At 43.2% G+C, this 27582-nt stretch overlaps 1 protein-coding gene across 1 annotated transcript in view; it reads left to right on the top strand.

The window, feature by feature from the left end:
* The window catches only part of LOC126278177 (polypeptide N-acetylgalactosaminyltransferase 2), a 1159679-nt gene that overhangs the window by 1066432 nt on the left and 65665 nt on the right, over positions 1-27582 (top strand). The window lies entirely within an intron of this gene.

Here is a 27582-nt window from a genome sequence, read left to right as displayed (position 1 = left end):
AACAAGAGTCGTCCGACCAGGCAGCATGTTTTCAATCATCAACAGTCCAATGGGCGCTGATCGGTCCAGGTGAGGCGTAACGCTTTTGTGTCGGGCAATCATCAAGGGTACACGAGTAGGCTTTCGGCTTCGAAAGCCCATATCATGTTTCGTTGAACAGTTCGCACTCTGACACTTGTTGATGGCCCATCATCGAAAAATACAGCAATCTGCGAAAGGTCTGCACTTCTGTCACGTTGAACGATTCTCTTCAGTCGTCATTGGTCCCGTTCTTGCAGGATCTTTATCTGGCCGCAGCGATTTCGGAGATTTGCTGTTTTATCGGATTCCTGATATTCACGGTACACTCGCGAAACGGTCGTACGGGGGTAATTCCCCGTTTCATTGCTACCTCGGAGATGATGTGTCCCATCGCTCGTGCGCCGATTATAACACTACGTTCAAACTCACTTAAATCTTGATAACCTGTCATTGTAGCAGCAGTAACCCATCTAACAACTGCGCCAGACACTTGTCTTATGTAGGCGTTGCCGACCGCAGCGCCGTATTCTGCCTGTTTACATATCCCTGTACTTGAATACGCATGCCTATACCAGTTTCTTTGGCGCTGCGGTGTAGATACTTATATAATACTTCAGTAAGCTATATGTGGACAGCACAAGTGATCGGCCGTGATCCTGATGAAGGATTATTCTGGTTGCCTGAAGTGACCTAGCAAAAATACGGAACACCCAAATAGTATGGGCGAACATAGCGAATACCATCTTCGCGAATATGAGCTGAGTGCCTTAACATCTGCACCGCCTGATTCGGTTGGTCCTTATTGTAAAATGATCTTCGATTTTGAGTTAAAAAGTCAAAGTTGCCAAGTATTCCTTTATTAACAGTGCGTGTCGTTTCAGATTATCTATTGGGATTGCACAATAGGCAAAAATTAGGGTATTGTCTTAGCTTGCAAAATTCAAAATGTGGAAAAGGAATTGCTACTGACCTTAAAATTTTCGTTTTATAACATCTTAAAAACCATAAAATGGGTCTGTGCTACACTGGAGCACGCGTGGAACTAGATGAATCCTCAGAGACCTAGTCAAGAATAACTAATACAACATCATGGAACCGACAGAATGCTAAATAAATAGTAAGATTTACCGAGACTTACCTTATTATCATCGACCGCAGGTCGGAATGGTGCAATTTTACGGGGTTTTATTTAGTTACTGACGATATTACTATTCTACCTTCTTGGAGTAATTTCAAGATTTCTTAATGAGCGACTGTGTTCTGATTAATAGTAATCATTTAATTTCATTGTAGTGAATAAACCATTTTCATATCCTTTTTGTAAACATTAAAATACTGAATGTCACGTAACTGCATCGAGCACCGCCTATATGCGTCTTCTGTGGACATTATGTACAAGCATCTTTGTCTGTGTCTCCGCTTGACACTACTGCTGTGAAGTTAGGACGGCAGCAATGTGTATTTGTGTGAAAATCTATATACTTCTTTATGAGTGTGGTTCTACCATTGCGCCATTCTGCTTTGCTGGTACGACTTTCATAATGCATGTTTCGTTGAATTGATATATTCTATCTCGCGGATACACGATATTATATTAATTATTTTTGACTGGGTGTCGAAGGGTTCATCTGATACGAGGCGTGCTTCACACTTACACAGAGCAGTTTTATGAATTTTTGTGACCATACCCTAAAATTTGCTTACTTTGTTATCCCTATAGATAATGCCCCACGAAGGCGAAATGCCTTACTAATAAAAGAATAAGTTGCGACCAAGACTGCTTTTAATTCAAGATATTCTACATACGGTTGCTCTACCAGTCGACCTAATGGAGTGGAAATTTTTTTACGAAATATTCTTTCATTCACCCACAAATATCTTCTGATAACTAATAATATGTTTTGCTGTTCATCGCCGAACAGTGTCTGTTTTGACTCTCTGCTCTAACAGACCACAGTACAACTGTTGGCCATGTCACACTGTACGTTAACGGAACGGAACAGAACTTAATGGAAGACGAGGTCACCGTTGAACGGTGTTGTGTTCACACTAGACGGAACGTAAACACGTTGTCATTTCGCGTAGCCCTGTACCAACGTCTGACGTTATGAGGTACCATCCGTGATACAAAAAAACGTGAATATAGTATAAGAATTAAGGAACTAGCACTGGTATAGTCGTGTAGTGGACAAAGCAAACTCCATAAAGCCGGCCGGTGTGGCGGAGCGGTTCTAGGGGCTTCAGTCTGGAACTGCGAGACCGCTAGGGTCGCTGGTTCGAATCCTGCCTTGGGTATCGATGTGTGTTATATCCTTAGGTCAGTTAGGTTTAAGTAGTTGTTAGTTCTAGGGAACTGATGACATCAGATGTTAAGTCCCATAGTGCTCAGAGCCATTTGAGCCAAACTTCATAAACTATGTTCTCGATGAAGTTTGTGTAGTGAACTGTTGAAAACTGAAAGATGTTGTCCTGACATATCGAAACATGGATATTTATGTGCTCTGGAGTGGCAATAGAGGACAAGAAAGAGGAAAGACGGATTCTTAAAATTCGAGCTTAAGATGTCATTCACGCAGGAGGATCGTAGAAACATGCCGTCGTTTGACCGTACCACAGACTTTCGAATGCAATAAATAGTAATAGGCAGCTCCGGCGCAGAGAAGTAACTGACACACTTGCAAAGAAACAAGTCGCCATCATGAAATGGAATCGCAGTTCCGTTCTGCTGAGTTTACCCTATGGCATTGACCCCTTATTTAGCGCGCAGTCCGGAACCGTACGACTGCTACGGTCGCAGGTTCGAATCCTACGTCGGGCATGGATGTGTGTGATGTCCTTAGGTTAGTTAGGTTTAAGTAGTTCTAAGTTCTAGGGGACTGATGACCACAGCAGTTGAGTCCCATAGTGCTGAGAGCCATCTGAACCTTACTTAGTTTTTATCTCTCGCCCAGTGCAAAGTTCCAAACGACTGGAAAAAGCGCGGGTGACTGCTGCAGCCTACGTCCTCAATTATTTGATGTAGTAGGCCTAAGCCAATCTCTGTCTTCCTCTATTGTTTTTTCCCTCTACAATTCCCTCTAATACCATTTATTCCCTGATGTCTTAACAGATGGCCTGTTAGCGTTTTTCATATATACCCTTCCTCGCCGATTCTGCGGAGAACCTCCTCATTCCTTGCCTTATCAGTCAACCTAATTATCAACATTCTTCTCTGGCACCATACCTCAAATGCTTAGATCCTCATCTGTTCCGGTTTTCGCCCAGTCACTGTTTCACTACCATACAGCGCTGTGCTCCAAACGTGCGTTGACCGAAATTTCTTCCTCAGATTATGGCCAATGTTTGATACTAGTAGACTTCACTTGGTCAGGAGCGCTCTTCTTGCTAGTGCTAGTCTGTTTTTTATGTCCTCGTTATTGTCTAGGTAGCAGAATTCCTTAATTTCGTCTACTTGGTGAACCCCAAATCCTGATGTTAAGTTTCTCTTTGTTCTCATTTCTGCTACTTCTCATTACTCTCGTATTTCTTAAATTTAATCTCAATACGTAATCTTCACTCGTCAGGCCGTTCATTCCATTCAACAGATACTGTAATTCTTGGTCACTTCCATTGAGGATAGAAATGTCAACAGCGAATCTTGTCATTGGTCTCCTTTCACCTTGAATTTTAATTCAATTCTTGAACTTTTCTTTTATTTCCGTCAGTGCTTCTTCGACGTATGGGTTGAACAGTAGGGGCGAAAGACTACTTCCCTGTCTCACACCCTTTTGAATCCGAGCACTTCGTTCTTGGTTTCCCAGTCTTATTTTTTTCTCTTGCTTTTTGTACAGATTGTAAATTATCCGTATACCCCTATTGCTTACCCCAACATTTCTCAGATTTTCGAACATCTTGCACCATTTCAAACTGTCGAATGCTTTTTTTTCTAAGAATGTGTCTTGATTTTTCTTCAGTGTTGCTTCTATTATCAACCACAACATCAGATATCTGCCTCAGAGTGCCTTTGCATTTCTAAAGCCAAACTGGTCGTCATCTAACAGATCCTCAATGTTCTTTTCCATTATTCTGTATATTGTTCTTGTCATGTGTATAATCAATTTGTACAGGAAGGATTAATAGTCGAAGCGAAGAGTCGTCGTCCGATCCTGTTTGTTCTCCGGAACCTATTGAAGCGGTAAGAGCTGCTCTACAGACAAGCTCTGACAAATCACGTAGAAAGGCAGCAGTGCAACTCGGCATATCCAGACCCTTCATTCGACGGATTCTTAAAAGTGACATACGGATGTACCAGTACAAGATGACGTCTGCTCAGAAGCCTACTGCAGAATACGACGGCCGATATTACTGTTTCCTCGCTGGGTGTAGGATAGGAAACAAACTCTCAACAACGCTTCGTTTTCAGACGATGCGCATAATCATTTGGACGGCATGGTTAACTAACTAAATGTACGCTTGTGGGCTACTGAAAATCCGCAAGTGCCTCATGAACGACAACAGCGTGCTCCGAGGTGCGGGCTGCAATTTTCAGTCATGGTCTGGACATTTTATCTTTGAAGATACTGTAGCAGTGTGTGTTATCTGTGCATTCTCCACAATAACTTCGTCCCGCAGCTTCTTCTTAGTGCATTGTCCCTCACGATGGTTCATGCAAGATGGGCCAAGGCAACCTACTGCCAACACTGTGTTGGATTTCTTACAAGAACGTTTCGGTATGCTGGTCATTTCACACATATTTCCAGGTCGTTTCAATGACTGACAATTTTGGCCCCCAGTGGGCCTTTCCTGAACACATATGACTTCTTTCTTAGGGGGTATCGAAAGGAAACAATTATCCGGAAACGTCCAAAGGGATTTAATGGAGCTCAGACGCCTTATTCTTCAAGCCTGTAGTGAAATCGCGCAACACATGGCGTATGGTTACCGCTAATATCAGTGATCATGTGAAGGAAGTTAGGAATCAAAATGGTGGACATACTGAGCATTCGCTGACTTAGAACAGTCCTGCGTAAAGTGTTGTCCATGCTAGTATATGTTCCTTTGAGTTTGCCTTGACAATAAAATGTTTACTCAAAAACAAAATGATGACACCATCCTGTGTTAGCAGGTCTTTGTATTCGAAATGGCTGATTCTAAAAGTATGTTATTACAAAAAACTGTTTCATTAAATACATTATCCCAAAAACGCATCGTTGTTAGTATAATGTAATATAATGAAATCATGTAATACCACAGTGCCAGTTGTAAGTATTAAAGTACTTCTAAGTACAAAAATATACTTCTAAATTTTCCCCAGAGGCTTTGCTGCACTAGTGGCCATCTGTATCCATTCTGAGGTGAGCTGCTAAGTGGCGGAAGGAGGCAATTGCCAGGACAGCCTTTGAACAAGTGGAGGAATCATGCAGGAATTCCATATCTGTTAGCTTAGTGCCCTAAATGATGATAATCGTGCCATATACACTGCCGGCAGTATACTCTTAATTTTGACTTATTACTTTGGATCACAAAAGTTCGTTTATTATCTATGATCGGCTTCACTTCTCTTCGAAAGTCATTATGAAATCTACAGTTGATATATTCAATGAATTTTCATAACTCAAACTGAAATAGTATGGTGATTGGATTTGGGTGCTGAGCAGAAATTAAAAAAAATAATATTTATTTACCTCAACGGCATTTTAACATCGCGTCACAAGATACGTTATGACAGCCATTATAAAGTCGTTAATAATTCCTCATGAAACTGACAATATTTAGCAAATACCTTAAAACTCTTACACACAAATTTCAGACACGATAAAGTCACGAGTCTGGAAACAATAAGTTACAAAAGTGATCATAACAAACGATGCGTCAACATGAGGTGACCAGCTTGAGCAAACTCAGACATGGCCTTCAAATTTGAAAGAGACGCAGAGCACACATTAAAATCATACAAATCGGACGCCAGAGTATCTCAGACTCTTACAATTTCAGCTAAGTATGCATGGCACGGGACAATAATTTTGAATTAAACACATTATTGTAGCAAAAAAAAAAGACATAAACAAGAAAAATAACGTCTATCAACACATATCTGCCACGATAAGAAGAACATTGAAGGGTAAGACTAGAAGAGAAACGCAAATTAAGTTTTCTAAAGGCACGGCATTATCTCCCCCCACCCCCCCCCCCATTCCCCCGCACTGTATAGACCGGTAAGTTGGACATTAGGATCAAAAGATCTACGACAATCTCAGAAATAAATATCACAGATGAAGTTCCTTAGATCAATGAAAGACTGCACAAGAGAAGACAGGATAATCAATAAAGAAATAAGGAAAGAACTGGGGGTACAGCCATTAACTGAAAAAGTAATTCAACCAAAGGAGGACTGGAAAGAGCATGTACTGTGTTTGTCGACAGGCGATGGAATACAATCCTTTTGGAAGAAGGATTGTAGAGGGACCAGGAGAGGTGGCGAGGCCGGAACTGACCAAGAAGCTTAATCCTCTATTAGCAGGAGGAGAAAAAGGCTGTTGCAGTTTTAAGGAAAACAAACGACACATAACGAATTGAGATTGTAACATTTGAGACGTTAAACGAAAGCACGTAACTCAAAAATCAATTTCTTATGAATGAGTACGCACAGAATTTAGACTTTCACCAAACAGTAAACGCGAAAATATAAAACTATGTTGCATCTTACAGGTAGCCTCAGAGTAACTCAGATTTGAACTATTAACAGATGATGTTGATCCTCAAAAAGTTCCGAGACTGATCACTGAAGTAAACTAAGACACGTCATACGTGAGAAGTAAAACCGAATTTCGTTCACGAATTCTAACAACCTTGTAGGTCCTGTAGGTGTATGTAACAAAAGTGCTCACCATATTCCTTGTTACGCCTACCTTTGGCCGCAAGTAAGTACTGAGCACAAAGTGTCCACAATTAAAGCAGCAAAACTTTGACCGTAGAGGCAGAGAGAAGCAATGATTCGTCAGCTGCCGTACAGACACAAATTCCTTTATACTCCAATCCTTGACTGCGAGTGAACACCGGTACCACAGTGTTAAAACATGACGACCAAGGCCTCGGTACCCGGTGAACGACTCTAATACTATTCGAACGGTTGAGAAACATTCAGAGCAGAAAGGGGAACTCATATGTTTAAGCGGGCTTGGTGAGCGACTCTATGCCTTCTCTCGAGACGCCGACCAACCTGTAGCGTGGAAACGCTGAGACAGAAATTTCATTAGCGACAGAAATCGATTCTAGTGCGCGCGCTCGGCGCACAAATGTGTGATAAAGCAGAAGACAAATTAAAATACGCCTATTGCAGTCTTTCAGTGTTCATTGATATTACACACGTCGTCACCCAGGTACCATGTGCAATTATACTGCAGCAGTTAGGTCTGGGGGGGGGGGGGGGGGGGGGAGCGGTTCTAGGCGCTACAGTTTGGAACCACATGGCCGCTACGGTCGCAGGTTCGAATTCTGCCACGGGCATGAATGTGCATGATGTCCTTAGGTTATTCAGGTTTAAGTGGTTCTAAGTTCTAGGGGACTGATGACCTCAGAAGTTTAAGTCCCATAGTGCTCAGAGCCATTTGAACCAACTTTGGTCTGGGATTAAGAGAAGATAACAAAATAACATAATTTTCTACTAGCTTGATGGTGTCCCCGTATTGTCATATAGTCAAAGTATGATACAATACAAAAATATATAAAACAATAGTTTACACATATAAAACACAAGCTATAGTCCACCCATTACACAAAAAGGAAACGAATCAAATCCCGGCAACTATGGGGGGGTTTCCCTTGGATATCACATATAAATTCATGTCCAGAATTATATACAGGCATTGTAAGGATCAACTTGAGCTAGTAGAATACTAGGGGTGATTTAGAAGCTGGAGATGCTGCTCAGAACAGATAGTGACAGTAGATTACTACAAAAGAAGACAAAAACAAGAAGTCATAACCTAATGCTTATGATTACATCCACAGATCTTCAATGATGAATATACTAAGAAATTTCCGTCTCCATCCGAAATAAATAGAAGCAATAAACTTAACTGCAACATAACCCAAATTTAAATATCTGATCCTTTTAAGTTAAAACAGGGTTAAGAGAGGAAGATGGTTTATCGTCATTACTTTGCAACTGTACTGTGAAGTACGTGATAAGGGGATGGCAGAAGGGAAGTCCTAAAACCACAAGAATTGGAACCAACGAAAATAAAATAAACTTAAATTACTTGGTATTTTCAGATGTCTTAGCATAACTAGCTAGTAAAATTCAAGAAACCAGAAATCAAATAACAAGTATACGAAGTGTAGCACAAAAAATAGGACTCTAGATACTATTCGAAAAGACTGAGATAATGGTATCAGACCTACTAGTAATCAACCACAAAATGGTAAATAAAAGGAAAGTAAAAGTAGTGAAAACAGTTTAAATACGTAGGGGAAATTATGCCATGCAACTTGGAGGGGAAACATGCATTCTAAGAAAGAATTAACAAAATGATAGTATCTCAAAATTAACATGGTCTACATACAATAAAAATGTCTATAAATCAAAATAATATTAAAACATTACAAAACATTGATTCAACCAGAGGCGACATACAGAAGGGAAACTCTTTTCAAAGTCATCCAGAAAAACAAAATCGGCAAAATCCGAAAAGTTGCGATAAAAATAGCTTGAACATGCATAGACCTGAAATACCAGAAAGATGGACAGTGGCGGATAATACCAAATGTAGTGATATTCGGCGAACTAGAGTCCATTACACATACAAGACAAGATATCTTTTTTTTTTTGCCACTTTATGAGGACAATAGAAACGGGATTACCAAGAAAAATTGTAGAGAAACTTTGGAACATGATGCAATAAGTAGGATACATAAAGGAAACCAGAGAAGATATGAAAGAGCTAGAATTAACCCGGAACGATTTGTAAAACAAAACATACAATTAAAACAAACTGAAAAACGTATAAACAAAGTTTAAAGTAAAAATGGGGAAACGACAAACGATAAAAAGGTTATTTGCAGATAACGAGCAACTTAAAAGACCAGAAAGAATGAAAAGACATTGGGAAATTCGAAAGAACCTATTGAAGAAGATAACAGAAAATAACTCAAGTGCTCCAATGAGGCCGGAAAAGCAGAAGCAAAAGAAGAAGAAGAAGAAGAAGAAGAAGAAGAAGAAGTAGAAGAAGAAGAAAATTCATGGAGATTCCATTAATTCTTGTTGTAAATCTGCTAGTTTCTGTGCTCGTTGTCGTTGAGAGCAAAATATTCCAGGTTATTAGAGCAATTCATGCTCTTCAAATTTCTTCATACAAAATCGATATCTTTTTTTCTGCTTGGACGGTCTGGTATCCCGGTTACCAGAAAAACAGAGAAAAAGAGAGAGAGAGAGAGAGAGAGAGAGAGAGAGAGAGAGAGAGAGAGAGAGAGAGAGGCGTTCACATAATAGGGGCTCTTCCGACGGTAGTTCTGAAAAAGGGAAAGTTGGGTTATTGGGTGAAATTTTTCCGGCTACTATCGTCATTGGACATGTAGCGATAACAGACAGAGAAACAGTGGGAGAATGTTTTTCAAAATATCATCGTCGTTCTGATGAAGTGCCTTCTTGATTGTCATGGTATTCGTCGAGCACAATAGCTCCATCCTTGTTGGAAGAAGGCCATGAAGCTGGATGCGTTTAGGCATTTTCTCTACTCGTCCTCTTCTCGGACTTGTCTTCTACAAATTCTGCATTCTCTGGCTTGCACTATTTTTTGAAATTTGCGGAACAAAGACAAGAATAAAACTCCTTATTTGGAAGGATTATGCGAAAACAAGACATAATGTCGGGGAACCCCAAATAAACACCAAGAAAATAGAACGACAAAAAAAAATGTTCAGTGGGGATTTTGAACGGCCTTGCCACAGTGGTAATACCGATTCTCGTCAGATCACCTAACTTAAGCCCTGTCGATTGGCCAGCACTTAGATGGGTCACCGTCTGGGTCTGCCGAGTGCTGTTGGCAAGCGGGGTGCTTTCAGCCATTGTAAAGCCAGTTAAGGAGCTAGTTGATTCAGCTGTAGCGACACCGTTCACGAAAACTCACAACCGCCGGAAGAGCAGTATGCTGACCACATTCCCCTCCGTATCCGCATCCGGAGACGCCTAAGGCTGAGGATGACACGGCGGACGGTCGGTACCGTTGGATCTTGAAGGCCTGTTCGGACGGTGTTTATTTTTGTGGGAAGTTTGGGTGGGAAACACGTGGCCGCAATTTAGACAAAGCCATTGTAAAACTCTACGAATGTTACCAATACTTAAATTGCGTCCTAGAAAACTTGGCTTTGAGGATTTTTATTACTTCACCTTTATTTTTACGAATTATTTAAGGAAGCTAACATCACAACACGAACGAATTGCTCGAAAGCGATCGCCCGTGTGCAAGACCTACTCAAGACAAAACTATAAAACTGGGTAATACCATTACCATACACAAAACCTCAATAAAAGCGAAGCACAACTTGTTGTTTGTAAACAGTCAGAATACTCAGCATTATAATACCATTTTACGTACTAAGACATGGGGGGATCTCACCAAAATCTGCGACCTACTTCGCTGGAATCTTTCTTAACGAGTCCCTTCTTTCCTGCGTCACGCTACGTATTCGAATACGGGATCGCAAAGATATTGCCACACCGCGATAACAAAACTGTCGCCTTGGTGGCTCAGGTATGATTGTACAGTAACGAGGAGGTCAGAGAATCGCTTTAATGTGCGACCAACTTTAGACTCGTGGGACGAGGCATTCCGAAACGGAAGCGACGTTTTAACGTTCACGTCTACTGTGACGGTGACCTTAACATGTTTACTGTTCAGCTCTAGCCGGCCGGGGTGGCCGAGCGGTTCTAGGCGATACAGTCTGGAAGCGCGACCGCTACGGTTGCAGGTTCGAATCCTGTCCTGGGCATGGGTGTGTGTGATATCCTTAGGTTAGTAAGGTTTAAGTAGTTCTAAGTTCTAGGGGACAGATGACCTCAGAAGATAAGTGCCTTAGTGCTCAGAGCCATTTTTTTGTTCGGCTCTACGGTATAGTAAATAAGGGCGACTGTAGGTAATGTGACCGCAGAAGAGGCGCATACGTACCCTGCTCTGCATCGCTCGACTAGAATAGGGAATCGGCCGCGATATGTAGCCGTGGGGATAATTGCTGGCCCTGCCAACGCGGACTGCAGCTGTGCCCGGATACCTGTCCACAGTGACGTACGGGCAGCTGCGCATCGCTACAGTGGCATGTGTTCGGCCTCTGGAATGCTATTGCTCCGTAAGCGCCGTCCCACCAGAGTCAGCATGGCGTACAAACGGCCTTTGACGCACTATCGTCACCTCGTTAAACTAATATGTTGCTAAGCGACGTATGTCTCTATACGACTGACTCTCTGGTTGATCTACTGTAAACAGGATCGTTTAGCTGTGTCTTTTTCCCTTAGAAAAGTAGCAAACGGGAGCCCGTGCGTTGGAGTCAAAGCAGATATAGCTACAAATATGTAGAACTTTAAGCGGTTCACGTTCGTGGAGTCATAACAACTGCTCCTTCACCGCCACTGCCTTTCATCGTGGTATAAAAGGTATGAGAAAGGCTACGCGCTGACCGAAACCGGTAACCATTGAAATAGATGTTTTATTACGGCCGAGACTGTTTGTAATCCTTTTATAAAGTACTTTTAGCCAAACCGCTGTTTTTACACGAGAAATATTTTCAAAAATTACTCATAAAAATTAGCAGTATGTCTAAAATCGAACTCCCTTAATTTCTTACAATAATACCTAAATGTACGCGTCGCACCCTTCACTTTACGGCGGCACACCAGTTGTGGAACACTGAGGAAATTGACGGTCACGCGTAACACATCACATCACATTGCGTTGCTATAGCAGCATCGCCAGTAACAATGCTTGTACCCGTCGTCTGGGTGGTGGAATGTGACATATGGAGCGCTGACCAGGATCATCTTTGCTCTGCGCCAGACTTTTAGGTTAACTTTCCGCGTCTGAGAATCAGTATCTGCAGAGCGCGGCCGACATGATGCACGTTGTGGACAGTCCTCCAGGGAGAGGCGTGCGTGCGTGCGCTCCGTGGCCATCCCGCCGCCGCAAATATTGACGATCTGCGGTATGGCGGGCAGGGTGCGCTACCACAGAGCGAGAGCAAACACGGCAGCCCACCGGGCGCAGCGCCGTACCTGGCTGCATAACCCGCAGGCGTCCAGCTTTCCGCGTACCGCGGCGCGGGCGACGCCAAAGTAAAGGCCACTCTTCTCCCTCCGTATTTACCATTCCGTGGCCACCGAACCGTAGGCGTGCTCCTGTCCAATTCAAATGGAATGCGAAATTAAAACTGACATTCATTTTTTACAAATGTGCGAGGAAACTGTTAGAAACCTACTCTTATTCGCAGTGGGCTACACATCGACTTCGAATGCCAATATACTTGCGTCCGATTCGCACTTCGTTGCATATACACTGCAGCAATGCCCTCAAACTGAAACTTTTTGGTGGTACCTAGAAAGCTAAACATTGGCGTTCAACGTATAACAGAATCATATTTTCCAAATGTACAAGTTGCTGTGTCGACTTCTCTCATCGGTCACCGAAGTGAAAATGTGGCCTTTCAGCAAAATCATTAGAATACATTGGAGTGGAACAGCATGTGGGAAGATCTTGTTATTGTGATTGTTGTGGCTTTTGATACTGAACTACTGCAGTGCGGATCATCAAAAATTATGTAGCCTACACACATACTGCTCTTATCAAGAAAGAATGCTGTTCCATTTCACAATTTTTAATCACCAGATTGAAATTTCAGATTTGCTCATCGATTCCGGATAGAGGAAGAACATAAAAGACAGCAAATTCTACTTTGAGAAACAAGTCTCTGTAATTATTGTGTGTGTATTCACATATACAGGGTGTTTAACAATGTTACGCACTTCTAGACATTGTAAAGGGGACTTAGTTGGGTTGTTTCGGAGAAGAGACCAAACTGCGAGGTCATCAGTCTTGTTGGATTAGGGAAGGACAGTGAAGGAAGTCGTCCGTGCCCTTTCAAAGGAACCATACCGGCATTCGCCTGGAGCGATTTAGGGAAATCACGGAAAACTTAAATCAGAATGGCCGGACACGGGTTTGAAGGGGACTTAGTATAACAAGTTTTACATAGGAAGTAATGCCCGGAAACGTCATAATACGACAGATCGTCAAAGTTAAAGGCGCCGGGGCCTGTAAACATATACACTTCTGGAAATGGAAAAAAGAACACATTGACACCGGTGTGTCAGACCCACCATACTTGCTCCGGACACTGCGAGAGGGCTGTACAAGCATTGATCACACGCACGGCACAGCGGACACACCAGGAACCGCGGTGTTGGCCGTCGAATGGCGCTAGCTGCGCAGCATTTTTGCACCGCCGCCGTCAGTGTCAGCCAGTTTGCCGTGGCATATGGAGCTCCATCGCAGTCTTTAACACTGGTAGCATGCCGCGACAGCGTGGACGTGAATCGTATGTGCAGTTGACGGACTTTGAGCGAGGGCGTATAGTGGGCATGCGGGAGGCCGGGTGGACGTACCGCCGAATTGCTCAACACGTGGGGCGTGAGGTCTCCACAGTACATCGATGTTGTTGCCAGTGGTCGGCGGAAGGTGCACGTGCCCGTCGACCTGGGACCGGACCGCAGCGACGCACGGATGCACGCCAAGGCCGTAGGATCCTACGAAGTGCCGTAGGGGACCGCACCGCCACTTCCCAGCAAATTAGGGACACTGTTGCTCCTGGGGTATCGGCGAGGACCATTCGCAACCGTCTCCATGAAGCTGGGCTACGGTCCCGCACACCGTTAGGCCGTCTTTCGCTCACGCCCCAACATCGTGCAGCCCGCCTCCAGTGGTGTCGCGACAGGCGTGAATGGAGGGACGAATGGAGACGTGTCGCCTTCAGCGATGAGAGTCGCTTCTGCCTTGGTGCCAATGATGGTCGTATGCGTGTTTGGCGCCGTGCAGGTGAGCGCCACAATCAGGACTGCATACGACCGAGGCACACAGGGCCAACACCCGGCATCATGGTGTGGGGAGCGATCTCCTACACTGGCCGTACACCTGTGGTGATCGTCGAGGGGACACTGAATAGTGCACAGTACATCCAAACCGTCATCGAACCCATCGTTCTACCATTCCTAGACCGGCAAGGGAACTTGCTGTTCCAACATGACAATGCACATCCGCATGTATCCCGTGCCACCCAACGTGCTCTAGGAGGTGTGAGTCAACTACCCTGGCCAGCAAGATCTCCGGATCTGTCTGCATTGAGCATGTTTGGGACTGGATGAGGCGTCGTCTCACGCGGTCTGCACGTCCAGCACGAACGCTGGTCCAACTGAGGCGCCAGGTGGAAATGGCATGGCAAGCCGTTCCACAGGACTACATCCAGCATCTCTACGATCGTCTCCATGGGAGAATAGCAGCCTGCAATGCTGCGAAAGGTGGATATACACTATACTAGTGCCGACATTGTGCATGCTCTGTTGCCTGTGTCTATGTGCCTGTGGTTCTGTCAGTGTGATCATGTGATGTATCTGACCCCAGGAATGTGTCAATAAAGTTTCCCCTTCCTGGCACAATGAATTCACGGTGTTCTTATTTCAATTTCCAGGAGTGTAGCATGCAGAGTGGCCCACTTAAACGTATCAGCGATATGTATCTGGAAATCATACCCGGCTTTCACGAATTGTGAGTGTAAGGAAGGCCTCATAAAAATAAATAATAGCAGACTTTCAGATACGCAAGCAAACATTAGTTTCAACCCAAACTTATTTTTTTTAATGGACACTGTATTATTTCTTACGGAATTAGTAACATGAAAAACGCCATTGGTTGTATCGCAGTACGTCAGTTACATCCCGAAAAATTGCAAAAGCGAAGTTGACGCATGAAATAAACGAAACGCGCAGCTATTGCACATCCCGAGATGCAGGCGTGATCCCTACATATCAATTAGACTCTCGTGACAACAGTGAAAGTAAGATCACGCACGTCAAACAAATGGTTCAAATGTCTCTGAGCACTATGGGACTTAACATCTGTGGTCATCAGTCCCCTAGAACTTAGAACCACTTAAACCTAACTAACCTAAGGACAGCACACACATCCATGCCCGAGGCAGGATTTGAACCTGCGACCGTAGCGGTCGCGTGGTTCCAGACTGCGGCGCCTAGAACCGCTCGGCCACCCCGACCGGCCTCTGCATGTAATTAACGTACTGCATGCAATCAACGCCACTTTTTTCGTGATTTTTCGTATCGTTGAGTGCTTAAGATATAATATGGGGTGCCCATGTAAAAAGTTTGTGTTGAAACTAATATTTTCTGACGTTTTAGAATGTCGCATAGTATTTATTTTATGAGCCCCTGCCTTACATTCATACTCGTCGAAGCTATTTCTCAATATCTATTGTAGTTCAAGAGATATTTGCGCTGAAACGTTTAAGTGGGCCAACCTGTATACAAGGGGATTCCGTGATGACGTTAAAAAGTTTCTTGGATGACGTCGAAGGAAAATGTGTGAATTTGAGGTAAGGGTCCCTGTAGCGGAGCAAACAAGTCGAAAGTTTGAAGCGAAAACCGTTCTGATACCTATGACAATCGAATTTACTGTTACTTTTGTTGCATTTAGGATAGACAGCTTTCAGAGGTATTAGTTTGTACCAAATTAAAAAAGAAATTCTAGTAAATGTGGACTGTGATACATATACCTTATGTTGCATGAGCACTTATTTAATAGAGGAAATGTGTTTTACAGTCGTGAAGATGAACAAGTGCTCATAGTTCCTCAGGTATGCATTTTAAAGCCAAAGTTTACCAGACAGTTTTTCCTTGTTTTTGCCCATACTTACTCCTCTGAAAGTTGCCTACTCTACAAGCGTAGCAGCAACACTGTCAGAGGTATCAGAACAGTTTTCGCTTATAACTTTCGAGTCGTTCGTTTCTGGTACTGGGACGCATACCTCAGATTGATGCAGTTATCTTTCATTATACTAGAAAGTTTGTAACATCATCACGGAATCACTCTGTATATACATACGTTTAGAGGCACCAGCGCTTATAACCTTGACGCTCTGTAGGGTCGTTGGATAACGTTTCCGCACATGGGTTCCTGTTTAGAAAATTGTGTGGTCACTCCCCTCTACAAGTTCTGGAACCTTGTAACTGGGAATTTCCGAACAACCCACATCGACTTTGCCAAAAAATCCAAAAATCGAAGTGTGCCCAATGAACCATGCAGATATGCATCTTGGGAATACAAGAACTGACACAGCAATAAGCTAATCCATGTGGGAAAATGTGAGGCCGATGGTGGTGTCCTGTGTCACAGGCGCCGCAACTTATACCAACGGTTCTATGGGCGGTTATGTTATGTGCGACTGTCGACTTGGTGATGTTTACGTAAAAACTATTAGGAACGGTTGCAAGCTTCATTGGCACCTATATTTATAAATAGAAAGTTGCGGAAATGATGACGACCTAAATGGGAGATGGTTGGGAGTATGATGCGAGATTGACGAAGGAGGTTCTTTCAAATAATGGTGCAAATGTCTCTACGCGCTTAACATCTGAAGTCATCAGTCCCCTAGACGTAGAACTATTTAAATCTAACTAACCTAAGGACATCACACACATCCATGCCCGAGGCAGGATTCGAACCTTCGACCGTAGCAGCCGCGTAGTTCCGGACTGAAGCACTTAGAACCGCTCGACCATAGCGGCTGGTGGAGGTTCCTTATGACAAGAAGAAATGTGGAAGGTGACGTAATGGAAGACGAACTAACGACATAAGTAACCAGGAAAAACTTGGATGTGAATAGCTACGAAAAGCGCGTAACATGTCTGTATTCACCAGCAATGACAAATGCCTGATGGTGATTTTTTATTTTATTATTATTTTTAAGAATCTCTCATCGTATTTGTTTGGTGTGCCTCACCACGACTTCCTCTCCAGTGTCAAACTCTTCATCTTAAGAGTTGCACTTGCACCCTACGTCCTCAATTATTTGTTGTTTGCATTTCAATGTCTTCCCCTTACCCTCTCCAGTTCGCTCTAGTACCATTTAAGTTATTCCTTGATATATGAACACGTGTTATATCATCCGCTCCCTCCATTTTGTTAATGTTCTCCACAAATACTGGTTTGCAAAACATAATGATGAAAGTAACTTGTGCATGATGTTTCACTTCCAAGTAACGCATCTGGATGAAGCTTGAGCCATTCATAGGAAGAATTGCCACAGTGTAAAACAGAAGGTGGACCACCAAAACTTTCATGTTCGGCAATGCTGAAAGTACACCCATATGTCGAGAGAGACACGTAATGCACCGAGAAGCCGCTGGAACGAGAAGATATTCGGGGAATGGACTGGCCTGCCCGTTTCCCCTACGTAAATACCCCTGTCCACCATGTGTGGGATGCGTCGAGGAGACCTACTGCAGAACGTTTACAAGCATTAACGATCGTCCAGCAGTTGTTGACTGAGCGGTGAGGAAAGGCACGCCTTACCACAAGGACTCCTTACCAACCTTATGGTCAGCAGAGGAATATGTTGCAGAGTTTACATTATGGTGGTCACACACCAAATTAAGAACTATTTCCCATCTTTTGTAACGTCCAAGGGACTATAAATAAAGTGACGACTTCATTGTAATTATCCATATCAGATTCGTTTTGTATTTGTGTCCAATAGGACTGATAAGATAAGAAATGGGGACTTCCTCTGTAGCATCGGCGAGGATAGAAACACACATATGCAAAACTTAAGGACAGAAGTAACTTTCGCAGGCCAAATAACAGATCTTGAATGGATATATAATAAAATGGTCTTTTCGGTTCGTATCATTGTGTAATTGTTTCGTTTACCTTCGTTAGTATACTGTAGCAGTTCTCTCTACGTGTGGTCCAAGTTTCATCGAGAACTGTTACTTGGCTTGCGAAAGTTACTTCCGTCCTTAAGTTTTGCATGTGTGTGTTTTTATACTCGCGGATGCTACGGAGAACGTCCCCATTTCTTATCTTATCAGTCCTATTGGATACAAATACGAAACGAATCTGTTATGGATATGGCGATTTTTTTCTGGGTAGGCACGACATTCTCGATAAATTAAGGAAAGCCATCGTTTCCACCAAACTGCTTTTGTAAATTAGTGCGTTTTCAAACATTACTAGCTAGTGAATAATATGTATGGATAAATCATCCTTGTAAGTTTTATAAACAAAAATCATATACCAGGAGAAGAGGAACCGGCGGAAATAAATCTGTGAGGTCGGGTCGCCATTCGTGCCCGGATAGTTCAGTAGATGGAGAACTTTATAGCGAAAGGTAAAAAAGTCTCAGGTTTGGGTCCCGATCGGGCACAAAATTTTAATTTACTAGAATGTTTCAAATCAGCGCACATTCCGCTCCACAGTGAAAATTAATTCTGGAGATGCCTAATTGAATTATGTTTTTTGCAGCTGCAGCTTATTCTGTTGGTTTCTGTAAATAATACGCTATGAATGTGTACTATTTCAAAACAACAGCACATTGAGTTTCATAAAAACACGTGGTTGCTATAACATCATATTGTCGTTCATATGCTTTTCGTATTATAACTTGCGTGCACACTGCGTGGCTTTGAAACGAAGGAGCAAGCAAGCGAGATGCCCGTAGTCATAAACATCGATCATGTAGTATGTGTCGTCTCCGGAAAATTCCACCAAGCGAAAACCTGTTACTCTTGTCTGTGGCGCGCTGCTGTTATATCAAGAGCATGTTGGAACTCATGTTTACTTGTTTTCGCAGTCTCGGTAGAGTTTTAATTTGTAACCATGGCAGATGTGAGCTCTCATAATAGCGCTACTGAGGATCGCTTAGTGACAAGTATGTGGCTGCACGAACGACAACACACAGGGCAGACAATGAGAAGCATTCCAGGAAAGATTTAATAAAGACCCATCGCGAAACGCAATACTTTTGAATTGGGAAGGATGTGCTTTTTCTTTTGGCTATGTTTAAGACACGGCACGGAGTAGAAGAAAGAAGACACGAGGTGAAATATGGACTGTACAATCTCCTATGATGTCGGCACGTATACGTGTTTCGGAACTCGATGTATCGAGAACAACAGTGTGTAAACACATGAAAAAAGAACTTAAGGTCAGACATTTTCGGATGAATTTTGTAAATGAGTTATCGGATACAGACCGGAGTCGCATTGTAGCTTTACGTGCTTTGTTAACTCAATTTACAAATGCAGCGAAACGTACCATGATTATGTTTTCAGATCCATGTGCCATTTACCGCAGCTCATGTGCTAGATTTATTGTTGTTTGGGCCAAAGAGAATGATAATTCCACATTCGAGTTAGAAAGCAACCCGTCTGACGTAAGGACACGGGCAGCGATGATATCACATCGACTTGGACTGTTGTTTTTTGAAGGGGCTGTGAATGGCACAGATTATGTACACACGTTACAAACATGGTTAATGCCTCAGATTGAGGAAAGGGGCCTCACAGAATCCATATTGTGTCAGCGAGATTAAGCGCCCCCTCATTACGCTCTTGCAAGGCACGAGTTTGTAAATGAACACTTTCCAGGACGGTGGATAGGTCGTTTTTCATCAGCAACACGAACTCCCTTGAAACGACCATTAAGAAGTCCTCACCTCAGAGAAGAACTGTGCAATGTAGGTGAGGATGCATTTCCCGCTATGATACCGGACATGCTCAAAAATATGTCGGTAAAAACATGGAGACGTATGGAAATATGTTTACAGCTTGATGGCGAACGCATCGATATACTGGACACTTGTGCTAAAACAAATCAAATCAATTAGCATTCGATAATAGAAAGTACTGGCACTTGTCGCCCACCCTGCTAGTGATTCTGCAAACGATCAGTCAGAGGCTATGTCAGTACGATCAATAATTCGACTAATATAGACGATCAGAGTCAGTAGTTTTTTTGCTAGAGTACCGAAAAATAAATAGTTGCATAAACGAACGGTCAAAGCAAAAGAACAACGGCAACATGCTGCCGGAAGGAAATTTCATAAAACCAAAAAGGAGTAAAAAAAAGTTGTGTAGCGGCCAGCTTTGCTTATTGCATACGAGTACTGTAAATTAAACGAATTGTGTCACGTTGAAAATATATGTCAATTCCTGATATCCTGTTAGAGAATATCACCTAAAAATAAAAATTTTTCTGCATATTTCCATGTACTGAAGTCTTGGCAAGTACGTATGGCTAAGTTACCCACTCCTTCCTTATTCTCATTATTGAGCGATTGAAATAGTTACAGACTCCGGCAACCCTCAGGCTTTGTTTTGAAGGAGATTCTTACTTTCTAGTTTGCCTCTTTCGACAAAAATGTAATGCAACCACAGGTCCCAGGTTATTAAGGAGTTTCTCTGCACCTGCATTTTGCGGCTTACTGACAGCGCGGAACCATGCGTGGTTGTAAAGGGGTAGCTATGAGAACGGTCGAGATGTGCAGTTCGGCAGGGAAGAGTGAACTAAGGTGGGCACCTTTTCGGAATGACGGTATGAAATCGCCGAGCGCTCCTGTCGAGAATGCATTTTTGTACTGGTGCTACGTTGCACTGCATGAACTGTCATGATGGGCAATGGCCGCAATGTGTGGCCTAGGAAAGACAGATCGCATGCAGACATCGCATTCTAAGGACGCATTACCCAGTCGCCTTAGATTACTGGTTGTTTCAGAAATGCTTTTACAAACATATGGGACAGGTTTCTCACACAAAAAAAACCATATAAACATATGTCCGAAAATACCTCGCTTTCCAGCTATTAATGAATGTTTACAGTTTTTACAGCCACATAGGATACAATGTCCGCCAAGATAAAAGATTGGTCAGCATAACGGAATGCCGTCAAAGGGGCTTTGGTTCGATTCCCGGCTGGGTCGGGGATATTCTCCACTCAGGGTCTGGGTGTTGTGTTTTCCTCCTCCTCATCATCATCTCATCCCCGTCGACGCGCATGTCGCCGCAGTGGCGTCAGCTCAAAAGACATGGACCAGGTCTGCCTGACGGGAGGCCCTAGCCACACGACATTTCATTTCGTAGGATGCAATGAGTCAAACAGGTGCTTAGGAAAATGAAGTGGTTGTGTTGTACCTGGAAAGCCGTTCAACGTCAACTTTCATTAATAATTGGAAAAACAAGTATTGTTTTGCTTTGAGGAAAATGTCCCGAAAGGTTGTAAAATTATTTCTGAAGCAACCTGTATAATAACTGCGGCGGGGTGGGCCGCCTGGAGGGCACGCCGCAAAGCACACGGGGTAGCAGGCCTCTAACGTGGTGCCGCCACTCGTTCGGCGCTGCCACAAGGGTGGGGGGCGTCAAGAGGCGAATCTGATCTGCGGACTTGCGCAGCGCCAGCAGCGGGTCCTGGGACAGCATTTTGTTTTTAATGCAGGGTGGAGTCAACACACTCGCCTGTTGTCTGCTAATCTTCGCAGGGAGTACTTCTAGGACAGCTTCTAGCTTTTGTCGTTATGTGCAAGACGCATTCGTGATCTGGCTCCATGGAAGAGGCTAACGCCATGATTACCTCGCTTACCTATACTCTATACATGTCCACATCAGATTGACTGGGGAGAGAGATACAGAGGGCACACCATCTTTCCTTGTCGTTAAGGTCCAGAGAAGAGCGGATGGTGTAATATTGTATTCCTGCCCGTGACGTAACAATGTACTATTTTCCTTTCCTATCGAAATATCAGAAGTCAAAGATATAATTTAATCTTTGTGCCAATTAACTGCGCTGCAAGTCAGTGATTTGTACGCCCAGGATAATGAGATCGGTGTAGCATTATCATCTGTATTTTGTTCTATATAAGAATGCGCGCTCGTCTTTTCTCTCTCTCTCTCTCTCTCTCTCTCTCTCTCTCTCTCTCTCTCTCTCTCTCTCTTTTGTCGCGTGCCTTTCCGAGAGCGTCTTACGCTATCAGATTCCTATATTCTTCTATTTTGTTTCAAATGAACTGAAATTGTATTCCTCTTAGGAATTTGTGTAGTTGTGTCATTATTATCGGCAACTGCGATTACCAAAATGAATTTACTATCAATATTTTTCTTTCGCTCCAGAATCGAGCTGAGATTACTGTAATTTCTACGTGTTTCGCCGAAATACGGCACAGTTCTTTATTTTGTTCAAAACTGTGAGATTAGTGTTCGAGATTTCAGATGTCTGTATAAAAAACTTACTTTGTGAAATAATAGTTGATAATTTGGCACTTCCACTTTCATTTCATAGTAACGGTTATCAATCCCCAATTTATAAAATGTTACAGATTTTGCTTTACTACATTTTTTTCTTACTTTGTCAACGCGATACCCACGAAATTAATTAAGAACTGATCTGAATCTTCTCGCGAGGCGAGAACACAATTTTCCATTCACCTGAGATTATAAGATCGCAATCTAAACGTTTTTCCAGCACGTTAAGAGTCTACTGATCTTCACTTCAAACTACAAAAAAGGTATAAAAGATTAAGAAAGTGATTTGTGTATGCAAATGAGGTATTTAAACTCATTTTACTTTTCATTTATTAGCTTTCCTCCTGAAAAATCATTTATTTATTACACATTCCAAAATTTTATATATATATATATATATATATATATATATATATATATATATATATATATATATAATTAATTAATAAGTTAATTTTATTATTATTATTATTATTATTATTATTATTATTATATGGCACCTGAAACACAGTAAAGGCAGCTGCCACCACCTTGCGCAGATGAGTGGGCCGCTCAAAACACGGTTACTCGGAATGGCAAATTAGGCTCGCTCTGCACCGTACAACTGCAGTACCCAGGAGAAGGTGGGGACAAAAAGGCAGCTACAGTCTTTTATGCCGTACATCAATACGATATCGGGAAGAATGGGGCGCATCCTGAGAAACCAAGGACGGGAAACTGTCTTCTGTGCGCCCATGGTCATTACTGTGAAACGTCAAAGGTGACAGTTTACGTAAGCCCGGGCATACCAGATCCAGTGCGAACGTGGCGAGACATATATTGGACAAACTGTGTGCACCATCGAAGATCGCTGACAAGAGCGCCAGCGGTACACTTGACTACGTATGCTAACAAGTTGGCGGTCGCACAGAACTGTTAATCCGAGACTCATGCCATGAAACACGGAAGCACTAAGGACCTAGCACAAATGTCCCAGCGAGCGAGGTGGCGCAGTGGTTAGAGACTAGTCTCGCCATTCGTGAGGACAACTGTTCAAACCCGCATCCGGATACCCTGATTTAGATTTTACGTGATTTCCGGCAAAAGCCGGGATGGGTGCTTTGAAAGGGCACGACCTATTGCCTTCGCTATTCTTCCCTAATCTGATGGAACCGATGACCTCGCTGTTTGGTCCCGTCCCCGAAACCGCTGGGACAGCATCGTTCGAGGAACCATTGAAAGACGCATCAGAGACGATCTTGTCAACCGAAACCGCGGCAAATTTTTTAATTCATGTCGGTTTCCCCGAAACAATCCTGTATAGTGTCATAGTAATTTCAAAGTTCGATTATTTGTCTAAAAAGAGATACTGTCTTGGTTTCATTTATACTAGTTACACTAAGACGTTCGCGGTGGCTGCAAGTGAGATCTCTGTTTTCGACTTTGCGGATCACTCACGTTTTCATAAACGGAATCACATTTCAAGAGAATAAATATCGGATCCAATAGGTCGAAATGTAGTTTTGAAAAAGAGTATACGTTCTACAACACAGCATGGTATCAAAGTGTGTACTAAAAAATATCAAAATGAGAATCACACTAGAAATTTCAAACACTTTCCAAAATTTTTGGAAAATGTTGAAATCTTCTGTGTTTGGGGGAAAAGTGCAATTAACTCTACAAAATTTACCGCGAATAATCGGACGAAATTTCAAGGGCAGTGACACCAAGAACGCCAGACCCAGGCATGAAATACATCTACATCTACGTGATTACTCTGCTATTCACAATTAAGTGCTTGGCGTTCAATAAACCACCTTCCATTCTCGAACGGCGCGTGGGAAAAACGAGCCCTTAAATTTTTCTGTACATGCTCTGATTTATCTTATTTTATCGTAATGATCATTTCTCCCTATGTAGGTACAGGGTGTTTCAAAAATGACCGGTATATTTGAAACGGCAATACAAAATAAACGAGCAGCGATAGAAATACACCGTTTGTTGCAATATGCTTGGGACAACAGTACATTTTCAGGCAGACAAACTTTCGAAATTACAGTAGTTACAATTGTCAACAACAGATGGCGCTGCGGTCTGGGAAACTCTATAGTACGATATTTTCCACATACCCACCATGCGTAGCAATAACATGGCGTAGTCTCTGAATGAAATTACCCGAAACCTTTGACGACGTGTCTGGCGGAATGGCTTCACATGCAGATGAGATGTACTGCTTCAGCTGTTCAATTGTTTCTGGATTCTGGCGGTACACCTGGTCTTTCAAGTGTCCCCACAGAAAGAAGTCACAGGGGTTCATGTCTGGCGAATAGGGAGGCCAATCCACGCCGCCTCCTGTATGTTTCGGATAGCCCAAAGCAATCACACGATCATCGAAATATTCATTCAGGAAATTAAAGACGTCGGCCATGCGTTGTGGCCGGGCACCATCTTGCATAAACCACGAGGTGTTCGCAGTGTCGTCTAAGGCAGTTTGTACCGCCACAAATTCACGAAGACTGTCCAGATAGCGTGATGCAGTAATCGTTTCAGATCTGAAAAATGGGCCAATGATTCCTTTGGAAGAAATGGTGGCCCAGATCAGTACTTTTTGAGGATGCAGGGGCGATGGGACTGCAACATGGGGCTTTTCGGTTCCCCATATGCCCCAGTTCTGTTTATTGACGAAGCCATCCAGGTAAAAATAAGCTTCGTCAGTAAAACAAATTCTGCCCACATGCATATCGCCGTCATCAATCCTATGCACTATATCGTTAGCGAATGTCTCTCGTGCAGCAATGGTAGCGGCGCTGGGGGGTTGCCGCGTTTGAATTTTGTATGGATAGAGGTGTAAACTCTGGCGCATGAGACGATACGTGGACCTGCTGCACTAGCTGCGCGTTGCTCTCTGTGGTTGCCGTATGCGGTCGCCCTGCCTTTCCAGCACGTTCATCCGTCACGTTCCCAGTCCGTTGAAATTTTTCAAACAGATCCTTTATTGTATCGCTCTTCGGTCCTTTGGTTACATTAAACCTCCGTTGAAAACTTCGTCTTGTTGCAACAACACTGTGTTCTAGGCGGTGGAATTCCAACAGCAGAAAAATCCTCTGTTCTAAGGAATAAACCATGTTGTCCACAGCACACTTGCACGTTGTGAACAGCACACGCTTACTGCAGAAAGACGACGTAGAGAATGGCGCACCCACAGACTGCGTTGTCTTCTATATCTTTCACATCACTTGCAGCGCCATCTGTTGTTGAAAACTGTAACTACTGTAATTTCGAAAGTTTGTCCGCCTGAAAATGTACTGTGATCCCAAGCATATTGCAACAAACGGTGTATTTCTATCGCTGCTCCTTTAGTTTTTATTGCCGTTTCAAATATATCGGTCGTTTTTGAAACACTCTGTAGGTGCCAACAGAATGTTTTCACAATCGGAGGAGAAATTGAAATTTCATGACAAAGTCCTGTCGTAACGAAAAATGCCTTTGTTTCAATTATTGCCACTCCAATTCATGTATCATGTCTGTGGCACTATTTCCCCTATTTCGCGATAATACAAAAAGAGCCGCCCTTCGTTGAACTTTTTCAGTATCATCTGTCAGTCCTACCCGATACGGATCCCACACCGCACAGCAATACACCAGAATAGGGCGGACAAGCAGTCTCCTTTGTAGATCTGTTGCACCTTCTAAGTGTTCTGCCAGTGAATCGCAGTCTTTGGTTTCCTCTACCCACAACATTATCTATGTGATCATTCCAACTTAGGTTATTTGTAATTGTAATCCCTAAGTATTTAGTTGAATTTACAGCCATCAGATTTGTGTGACTTATCGCATAATCGAAATTTAGCGGATATCTTTTAGTGCTCATGTGAATAACTTCACACTTTTCTTTATTCGGGGTCAATTGCCACTTTTCGCACTATACAGATATCTAAATCATTTTGCAAGTCGTTTTGATCATCTGAAAACTTTACAAGACGGCAAATGACAGAATCATCTGCAAATAATCGAAGAGGGCTGCACAGATTGTCTCCTATGTCGTTAACATAGATCAGGAACAATAGAGGGTCTATAACACTTCATTGGGTACGCCGGATGTTACTTCTGATTTACTCTATGACTTTCCGTCTATTCCTACGAACTGTGCCTGCCCGGTTGGCCGTGCGGTCTAACGCACGGCTTTTCGGGCGGGAAGGAGCGCCGGTCCCCGGCACGAATCCGCCCGACGGATTTGTGTCGAGGTCCGGTGAGCTGGCCAGTCTGTGGATGGATTTTAGGCGGTTTTCCATCTGCCTCGGCAAATGCGGGCTGTTTCCCCTTATTCCGCCTCAGCTATACTATATCGGCGATTGCTGCGCAAACAAGTTCTCCACGTACGCGTACACCACCATTACTCTTCCACGAAAACATAGGGGTTACACTCGTCTGGTGTGAGACGTTCCCTGGGGCGTCCACCGGAGACCGAACCGCGCAATAACGCTGGGTTCGGCGAGGCGGAGGGGTGAAGTGGACTGTGGTAGTCGTCGTGGGGTTGCGGACCAGTGAGGTCGCGGCGGGGACGGAGCCTCTCCGTCGTTTCTACGTCCCATTTTAACATAACATCACTACGAACTGTGACCTTTCTCACAAGAAATCACGAATGTAATCACACAACTGACGCGGTACTCCGTAGGCACGCAGTTTGGTTAGAAGACGCTTGTGAGGAACTGTGTAGAAAGCCTTCTGAAAATCTAAAAACATGGAGTCAATTTGACATCCCCTATTGAGAGCATTACTTCATGAGTATAAAGAGCTATTTGTTTTCCGAAAGAACGATACTTTCTGAATCCGTGCTGACTATGTGTCAGTAAATCGTTTTCTTCGAGGTACGAGGGCTATCCACAAAGTACATTACGTTTTGGAATTAAAAATAAATAAAGTATTGGAATTTTTTTTATTATATGCAGATGAAAGTCACACTTTAATACTACTTTTCTACATAGTTGCCATTTAAATTAAGGCACTTACCGTAGCGATGGACGAGCTTGGAAATTCCTTCGTCTTAAAATTCGGTCGCCTGCGCCTTCAACCACGTGGCGACTGTCTTTTGGGACAGAAAAAGTGGGATTTTTGTGGATTTCCTGGAAAGACGTACTACAATAAACTCTCAAAGGTTTTGCGAAACTCTGCTCAACCTCAGAAGAGCAATACAAAACATGCGCAGGAGAAAGTTGGGCTCAAAGATCTTGCTGATTCACGACAACGCCCTGGCCCAC

Source organism: Schistocerca gregaria, chromosome 6 (assembly GCF_023897955.1).
Source record: "Schistocerca gregaria isolate iqSchGreg1 chromosome 6, iqSchGreg1.2, whole genome shotgun sequence".
Classification (NCBI taxonomy): Eukaryota; Metazoa; Arthropoda; class Insecta; order Orthoptera; family Acrididae; genus Schistocerca; species Schistocerca gregaria.
Note: the sequence above shows the minus strand (reverse complement) of the source record. Positions and strands in the feature narration are given on the sequence as shown.